The sequence below is a fragment of the Nesoenas mayeri genome (assembly GCF_963082525.1).
Source record: "Nesoenas mayeri genome assembly, chromosome: 18".
NCBI lineage: Eukaryota > Metazoa > Chordata > Aves > Columbiformes > Columbidae > Nesoenas > Nesoenas mayeri.
In genome coordinates, this window is record NC_137566.1 from 11,669,416 (window position 1) to 11,677,745 (window position 8,330).

Here is an 8,330-nt window from a genome sequence, read left to right on the forward strand (position 1 = left end):
CAATCCTCCTCTAGCAATATGTTGCGTATTGTCTGTCAGAGAATCCTGACATTGTTAGAGATTAAAAGCATGTTTGGCAACAGCAGAGGGATAGACGAGATGACTTGAAAGCCTTGTAGATGCTTAAACCTCGGAGGTGTGACAGGGAATAATTAAAATGTTGCATCCCATTGAGATTTGAACATGTCAGGGGAAAGGCAACCACAAATCCTGCTTCACTGTTTTCTTAGTAAAGAAGTGAAGTGTTTACAGGACCAATAGCTTTGGCAGCAAGTGCCTAATAGTTGTTTGTACCCTCACACCATTGAATTTAGGCTGCAGAATTGGCTAAAACAAAAAGCAGCCAGACAAGGATACTGTGCAGGGCCTGTCTGCTCCAGCAGCTCAGGACTGCCAAGGAAGAAACCCCAGGAGCGTTAAACGCAGCCACACTAAAAATGCTTGGGAAAAGCAAGCTAATGAAAGCCCTGAAGGACCTCACTTCTTATCACAAGGCTATATACCCTACCAAGGTAGACTGACACTCTACCAAATTGCTTCCCAGAAGCAACCGAGGAAGGGGATGCTTTTTCACAGAGCCAGATTCTTCTCTTAAGAGATCCTGAAAGCCAAGCAGGGACAGCTAGGAGGAGAAATAAGCAAAGATTGCTGCTTTGGCTGCTTTCTGTGAGCTCATCAGAAGCTCTGCCACACTAAGTAGCCTTTGACCATCGACAGAAGCAAACAGACTCTTCACAAAGTCTCTGTTTTGCTTTTCTATAATAATAATATGCTTTTTGAGTCAGCAGATGGCAAGCTAGAGAGACTTTAATGAGACATTCAAATTGGTTTTCTCTTCACACTAAATCCCAGCTATCTTCTTCGCCGTGACTACTACATTTCACATTTCCAGTTTGCCGTCGTCTCCTCTGGTAACTGTAACTTGGCAGTTCCAGGTAGAGAAGGGCACCGAAGGGCACCGAAATGTGCTGCTGACTCCAGCACGTGCCGGTGCGATGTCCCAGCCCCGCAGCGCTCCACAGAACCGCAGGCTGCTGCCTGTCAGCCGCACAGTGTCCTCAAAGCAGAGGGACCCCAAGAGCCGAGCAGGGTCTGGGGCACCCCCAAACTGCTGGGCAGGCTGCTGTGGGGAGGATGGGGCTGAGCCGCCTCACCACACACCCAGGCTGCAGTTCCAGATGTGCCAAGTGCTTTTTGGTGTTCTTTCAATATCTGAAATGGACCGAAAATAAATGTTTCACAGCTATGATGGGGGTTAATCTTGTACTGGACCAATGAAGCAAAACCACAAACACCCTCTCAACACTCTACCTTCAGCAGGTAGTAACCATCTTGTTTTCAAGACAGGTTCAGGTTTCAGTGACAAGCAGAAGTTGTTGGATGAACGTATTTACAGGCTCAATTCTACCTGCCCTTTTTTCTCAGCAGTGAATGGCTGAGGTGAAGGCATATACAGCTGAATTACAAAGGGATCTTTATTGTAAAACTCAGAAAACTGGGAAAAAAATCCTGAGAGTTGAGTTAAATGATGCCTTTCTAGTCATTAACATCCTAAGAATATTTCATGGAAACGCGCACAAGAGTGAAAACCTAATATAGTTCAGACTTTGAGAGAAACCTTTCAATAAAAGAACTAAACAGGAGGGAGTTTACTATAAAATTGCAGACACAATATACAGAACAAAGTACATTTGACAGCATGCAGAATTAAATTAAGGAAAACTAAAATCAAATCTGCTCCAACCATATGGACTAAGGCAGCAGAACACAGCTCAGCACCCAACACATCAGAAAGCATTATGTAAAGTGAGCAGCAATCCCATAAATCCAACAGCCTCGTTTTACTACCAGGCTCCAGCAGGATATTTGTCCCTGCATCCTCAGGGAAGGAGCAGCTGATGCCCAGACTGAAAAGCACAATATGGAAATGGTTGTGTTGCCCAGGAGCTGCCACCCACACTTGCAAGAGAACTTCTAGGAAAAGCTACTAGCACTACCAAGACCTTGGCAACCTTGACAAAGTCACTTTATCTCTCCATCATGTGGCCCTAAAGTGTAAAACAAGACTAAATACTGTCTCCAAACCAGGCCACAGAGGAGCTTAGTAGAGTCTGCAATGTGGTTTAAAGTCACTGGGGATTTGACACATTAGAAATGTTATTAAAACACCACGACAGTCTAACAATGTTTCCATTAAACATCCCATCCTTCATAGAGGAAGTTTATGCTTTGGCACCAGACAAACAAGGGAAAGAATTTCAGAGGAGGCCTTTGTAGTAGGATCCATCCCTGCATCTGCAGTTGCATTCCCAGGAGACAGACATTTAAACAGCCACAAGTAATGAATGTGCTTAGCCACCTTTGAGTGCTTGCAAACAGAAAAGGGAAAAGCAGGAGAAACGAGTTCTTGCACTCCATGGGGACCAAAACGTAACATCAGAATCCGGGAGCTATCGTCTTCAAAAAGGGAGACACGGGTACATTTGGCACCCTGGTACCCGCGGCACAGGGTGGTACCTTGCCTGGAGCGTCACCGCTGCGATGGAGAAACCAGGCTCACCAGACTCGCCTTCCAGACCCCTACTTGAGTAAGCTGCTCTTTAGGCTCCTGGCCAGGCCGAGCAGAATACCAGGACAATGGGCTTTAAATGCTACATCAAGAAGGCGCATGCCAACGATATTCAGCTGAAAGCACTAAAAACACCCTCCACCCTCCTAATCTACCCTCACACCGGTATGTGCCCATGAGAACTCCAGTTAGAGCGAACACCACCCTAAGGTCCCTCCCAGCCTGTGTTAGCAGAGCTAGGAGCAGAGCTAGCAGCAAGGACAGCTAAGGTTGCTAATGACAAACAGGGAGTATCTAACACAGCCCAAGGTCTGTTTGACACAGTAAGAGAAAAGAAATGGAAATTTATACAGAATAGGAAAGTGCAACTTTTTTTTTTTTTTTTTACTTTTAATAGTCAGAATAAGAGACACGTGACCTTAAATTGGAAGTTTATTTTGACTTCTGCTTTGCATTCAGGAGACAGGTAATTTTTCGTCACTTTCTGCAAAGTGCTGCTGAAAATATGCTGCGTTTTTCTGCAGTATAATTTTATTGCTGGCCTTCTGCCAAGAGTCTTTCTGGCAGCATCTCCCGCAGTTGGAAACTGTGTATCTGGGTCAGAAAAGACAAGCCGCTTTTCAGAACAGCTCAATACAGTTGGCAGAGAGGCCGATATTATAATTGAACTCTTTCAGCAACTCTTTTTATAATGTACCCAGACACCAAACAAAACAAGATCTGCAGCGTTGATTAATGTCAAAATAACTGACAGAAATATCAAAATAGTTTTCCCTCATGTTATAAGTACCAACAAAGCGAGGGGAACAGATAAGAAATACAATTCCTGAGGATTCAGTGAGGAGTACAGGGCAGAGAAACAGGCAAAGTGTGGCTGACCTTCTGCTGTGCTGGCATTTCCTATTTTAAATCCAAACTCCCTGTACACTGTACAGAGCTGCTTTCTTCATATGAACAGAAACCCTTGTCACTCACAACCACACAAGCATTCTGTAAAGAACTCCAATTGTAACCCTGGGATTCATATTTAATAAGACTCAGAATGTTTCCAACAATATGCTCAGCATTCAGTTTCACCTGGAGACGCATAGAGTTTTGTTATGTTCCAAGTACCGCAATTCCTGGCAAAGCTGCATCTGGGTTACCCTCCAGAAGCCTGGAATATTCCAGCCAAATGAATAATTACAACACAACACTACAGTTAAAAGCTGGAAAGGTGCTTCCTCTGGCAAATTCTTACACTTCATACAAATACTTGAGCCTAGAATTATTGCTGCCTGTTCAGTTCCCACAACAATTTGAGAAAAGGCTCCTGTGCTCAGGAATCTCTGATTTATTAAGGTAAAAGGGAAGGGGAATATGCAGGATTTATATACCTCATGTTTTTAGCTCCTGAAAGAGGGTGAAGAAAAGATGGTCTAAGTGGAAATCATCACTAGCCTGACAGGAAGGTTAAAGAAAGAACACAGAGGCACAGGGTGAGCACATACACCATCGTTTGAAGAAGAAAATGCTGTATTTTAGATAGAACCACACGATCCAACCGCAGGAAGAAATACACATTAGTAGAAATAACTGCAGATATCAAAGTATTATGTATAACAAAGAGAAGTCATTTTGGAAGGAATAGAAATCCTTCTCCTTTAGGATTCAAGCTTCTGTTCAGTACTGAGGACAGAAGGTACAGCACCACCCTCTTCAGAGCAGCACCAGCTACAATCCTCAAGGTATTTTTTATATATATCTCCAGATTTTTATATGGCCTCATGTTCCCTGGCACCTCCGCAACACTCAGCACACCAGTCCCAGCCAGTGCTACAGAGGCTAATTAAATCATTTTGAAAATCCCTTCATGCCTTGGTATGGGTGTCAAGGTACAAGACTGAGTAAAGACAAAGTTTAATGTATTTCCTGCTCGACCAGTCAGAAACATCTGAAACAGAACTGCCTGTAAAACTGAGCACTGCACAAGACAAAACATCTTAAAAGAACTTCTTGGCAGGTATCTTAAAAGAAACCAACCAAAAAACCCCATAGATTAGATAGTACATAAATGATTAATAGCAAAGTATTCATTCGAGACAAGACAGAAGCCACCACTGGATTCTCAGAGTCTGGGGAACATTAAAATGATTTCTGACTCGCAACATCCTACCGTGGGCATTCCTGCTCTTCTGGCTGCACCTGACAATGGAAACCTGATGCTGCTTGGCAGTGCGCACCCACCTGTGAAGCAGTCATCACTTGACAACTACACTCACAATCTTCATAACGCAAACTACATTCATTTACAGATGAAGAATTAACTAAATTAATGAAAAAGATTACATTACACTGAAATGACACTCACCATCTGCAATGTTATTTTTCCAGAGACAAAGCTGGTTTAAGCAAAATTCTGGACCTATGCCTGAAACTACATCACAGAACCCCAGTTGTACCTCCTCAAGCACACAGTGCCGTTTGGTGCCGCGCTGAGCTCACCCTCCCAGCCCTGTCCTGCACCCGCACCCCAACACTAAAGCTTCACGGACAACTTGATCTTCCCACGCCCACATCATCCGTGTCTCATTCCCTACCTGCGAGGTTTGCTTTGCCCCAGGACCATGGCGGGAAGCAGCCACAACGTTTAAGTGCTGAAGAACAGGGACGTTCCTTCTCCAGCACCCTCCAGCTCAGCTGAAATAGCTGCAGTGCCCCAGTTTCTTCCCTGCTATGATTCACATCCCACAGGCTCAGGTTGACCTGAGCCACAGCCGACCAACTGCACTTGACACACGCAACCTGCACAGGGAAAGGCCACCAAGGTGTCCCTCTTCCACCAGGAAAATGTGTCTTCTACAGAACTGTGCGGCCACGGGTGTATGATGGAAATAGTCAACGGCACATGCCCAGCCTGCAAACTGGAAACCGCGGCACTGCTGCCCTGTGCTGGGCACAAGAGAGGACAGCGAGCTGGCTACGGTGAAACGAGACCTGCACCTATCGGTGGTTTGCATTTCTCATCAGCCGCACGAGGAAACAGCAAAACACGCTTGCTCTACTACCTCTTCCCTCTTCTGTGTTTCAAGCTAATACATATCTTGGCAATTTTTAAGATGAAAGAGAAAAGCAATGTGGATCCTAGACCTCTGTGTTATAATTAGTAATTCTTTCTTACAAGTAATACAATGTAAACGCTCTATGCGAGCTTCACATTTTTCTGATGTTTACATAAAGTTTCCAAATATTAATATTTTTAAAGAATAAATGCTATCCTTGCACCTAAAATCCCAGCAACCCTTAAATGCGAAATTCAAGCAACAGTTTCTCCCCCCGATATCAGTATGTAAAGAAGCTGGCGGTTTCAATATTGCAAGTGCATACTGGTTGCTGTGCACATCTGCCTTTAGCCAGTTTAAACATTCATGACTCTCCACTCCAGTGCATTTTCCAGTATGGCAGCCCTGCAGCCCTGCTGCCTCACTGACTTGTTTTTAATTAAAGAGAGAAGATTTAAAAGGATGTGGAAGAGAAGACCACAAGGCTCCGCAAGTATTGTGCAAAGAGCTGGTGTGCCCTGTGCCCGTAACACATCCTCCATCAGGCTTTTACCTTATATTAGTTCCACTACAACTACTGAACAAATTCAGGTTAATTTTTCACTTCCTGTATAACTGGCTATTTTGTCAAAGAACATCTTGTCAAAGGTTCTAGGTTACTAAAAGCTGCTTTAAGGGTTTTTTTCTTGCCATCTCTCACCCACCCAGCCCTGTTATTTTCAGTTAATTTCTCTATCCTCCTCCTTTGTCTTAGATTACTGTTTCCAGGGAAGTGTGAAGCTCAGTGTCACAACACGTAATGCCACGGAAGCGTCTGAAGCAAAATCTGTAACGATGACCTTCGGCTGCTTTGGAAAGAAAAGCCGCCCCTTTGGGAACCCTCTTCCCTCATAACCCGCCGCCCGAGCGGGTCTCAGCCGCGCAGGGTCCACCGGCTGCCGCTCCGCCGCTGTCACCGCAGCCCTGCACCACCCTGCTGGCCCTCCTGCTACTGAGCTGCTCCCACAACTGACTTGAAATTGATTTTATAAGTCATTCACACGAAAAAGAGATTTTTAGCAGAACTGTTTCTAACAAGCACATGTTTCAAAAAAACGTTATTCAAAGCCAATGCATCAGTGTTATTAATGGAAGCACCTGGAGTCAGACGAATAGTAGAAATACTGAAATACTATGTGCCAGCAGAAGCTACCAAATATGATTCAGAATACAGTGCAAGAGCCCCTGCAACAGAAACAACAGGGATCTCCCTAAGGAAGGGTGTGCTGGCTGCCGTCAATTTTCAGCCTCAGAATGCAAGTATTTACTTCAAATGCATGATAACCTAATGTCGGTTATAACTTGAGGTGTCTAATGTCGGTTTGACATTAGAGACCCCAAGTTCTGTCTTGAACAAGATTTTGCAGTAGAAAGTCCTAGCTTGAGTAACACAAAGAAAAAAAAAAAGTCAAATATTTTTGGGGATTTACAAAACTAATATTAAAAAAAATCCTATTTCCCTGGAAAACCGCAGGAGTCTAAAAATACTTTAAATTGGCTTAATCCAGCATCTTCTTGCTTCAGCAGACCTACCCTGCATCCGTGTGCTGTCACATCTGCCAACTCCAGTTGCAAAACTCATCTGTTATTCTTCTCTCCAGTTGGTACAGCGCAGTGTTTAAGAGGAGCAATGGCAGCTTGGGCAGCGCCCATCGCGCTGGCCCTGCTCAGGGTGAAGACCACAAGCTAAACTGCAGAATTAATTTCTCAGTGCAAGTTGTATCTGTCAGTCTCATCCTTAGAAATGTGGGCGGGGGGAGGGTGGAGAAGCTATCATGGATAATCTGCCAGTCCCACCTGGACGTCGTTTTTAAGAACATGGATACAACGTCATTGGTTTAGCCTCTTTTCTTTAAATTTCATATAGGACTATGAATTAGCTTCATCTCTCTTCATAGATAACGATGCCATCTCCAGTGTGCCACTGGATTCTCAACAGCGTGAGACACCTTCAGTTCTCTGGTTAAAAGAGGTGTCCTCAGTCCTTGCCACTCTCCACTGTTTTCTTTAGATCAGGTAATCCACATCATACCTTGTTTCCCTGTCAGAATTAAGCACCACAACAGCAAAGTACAAGGCTGTGACCAACACCAGCATCTGGGGACAACGCACCAGCCACAGCCACAGGAACCTGCTCCGGAACGAGCTGGAGGTCAACACCAAGACTCCCGGTAGGATGGCAAAGCCAGCGTGGGACGGCAAGTGGCTGCAAACCCACTTTCCTCTGAGGGAAACAAACACACGGTGCAATCAATAGCAGCATTCAAAATGCTCTCAGCTTTGCTGGGAGATCGATTTACAACAACAAAAATCTCACTTTCTCCCCAAAGCTCACTTCATACACAATAGTTGCTAAAAGTAACACTTGAAATTACTATCAGGGGAAAGACTAGAGAAAAACAATCAACGTTAGTTTATTTGGGGCTATTAACTTGTGTTTTGTGTCTAGCCACTTCAGTTCCCTGATAACAGGAAATCTGCTGCTCCTGAAAGCAACATCAATGGCATTTATTTTATTTTTCAAAAGGTGCACTTGGAAAACCACAAAGTGCCAAGGCAGGAGGGGGCACAGTTCAACACGCAGAGAGCAGGGTCAAAGCCAGAAATAAAACCAGCTGCTATTCAAGTGGATGGTATTCTCCTGAACCGGACAATGGGATAGATCAAACCTTTCATCCTTC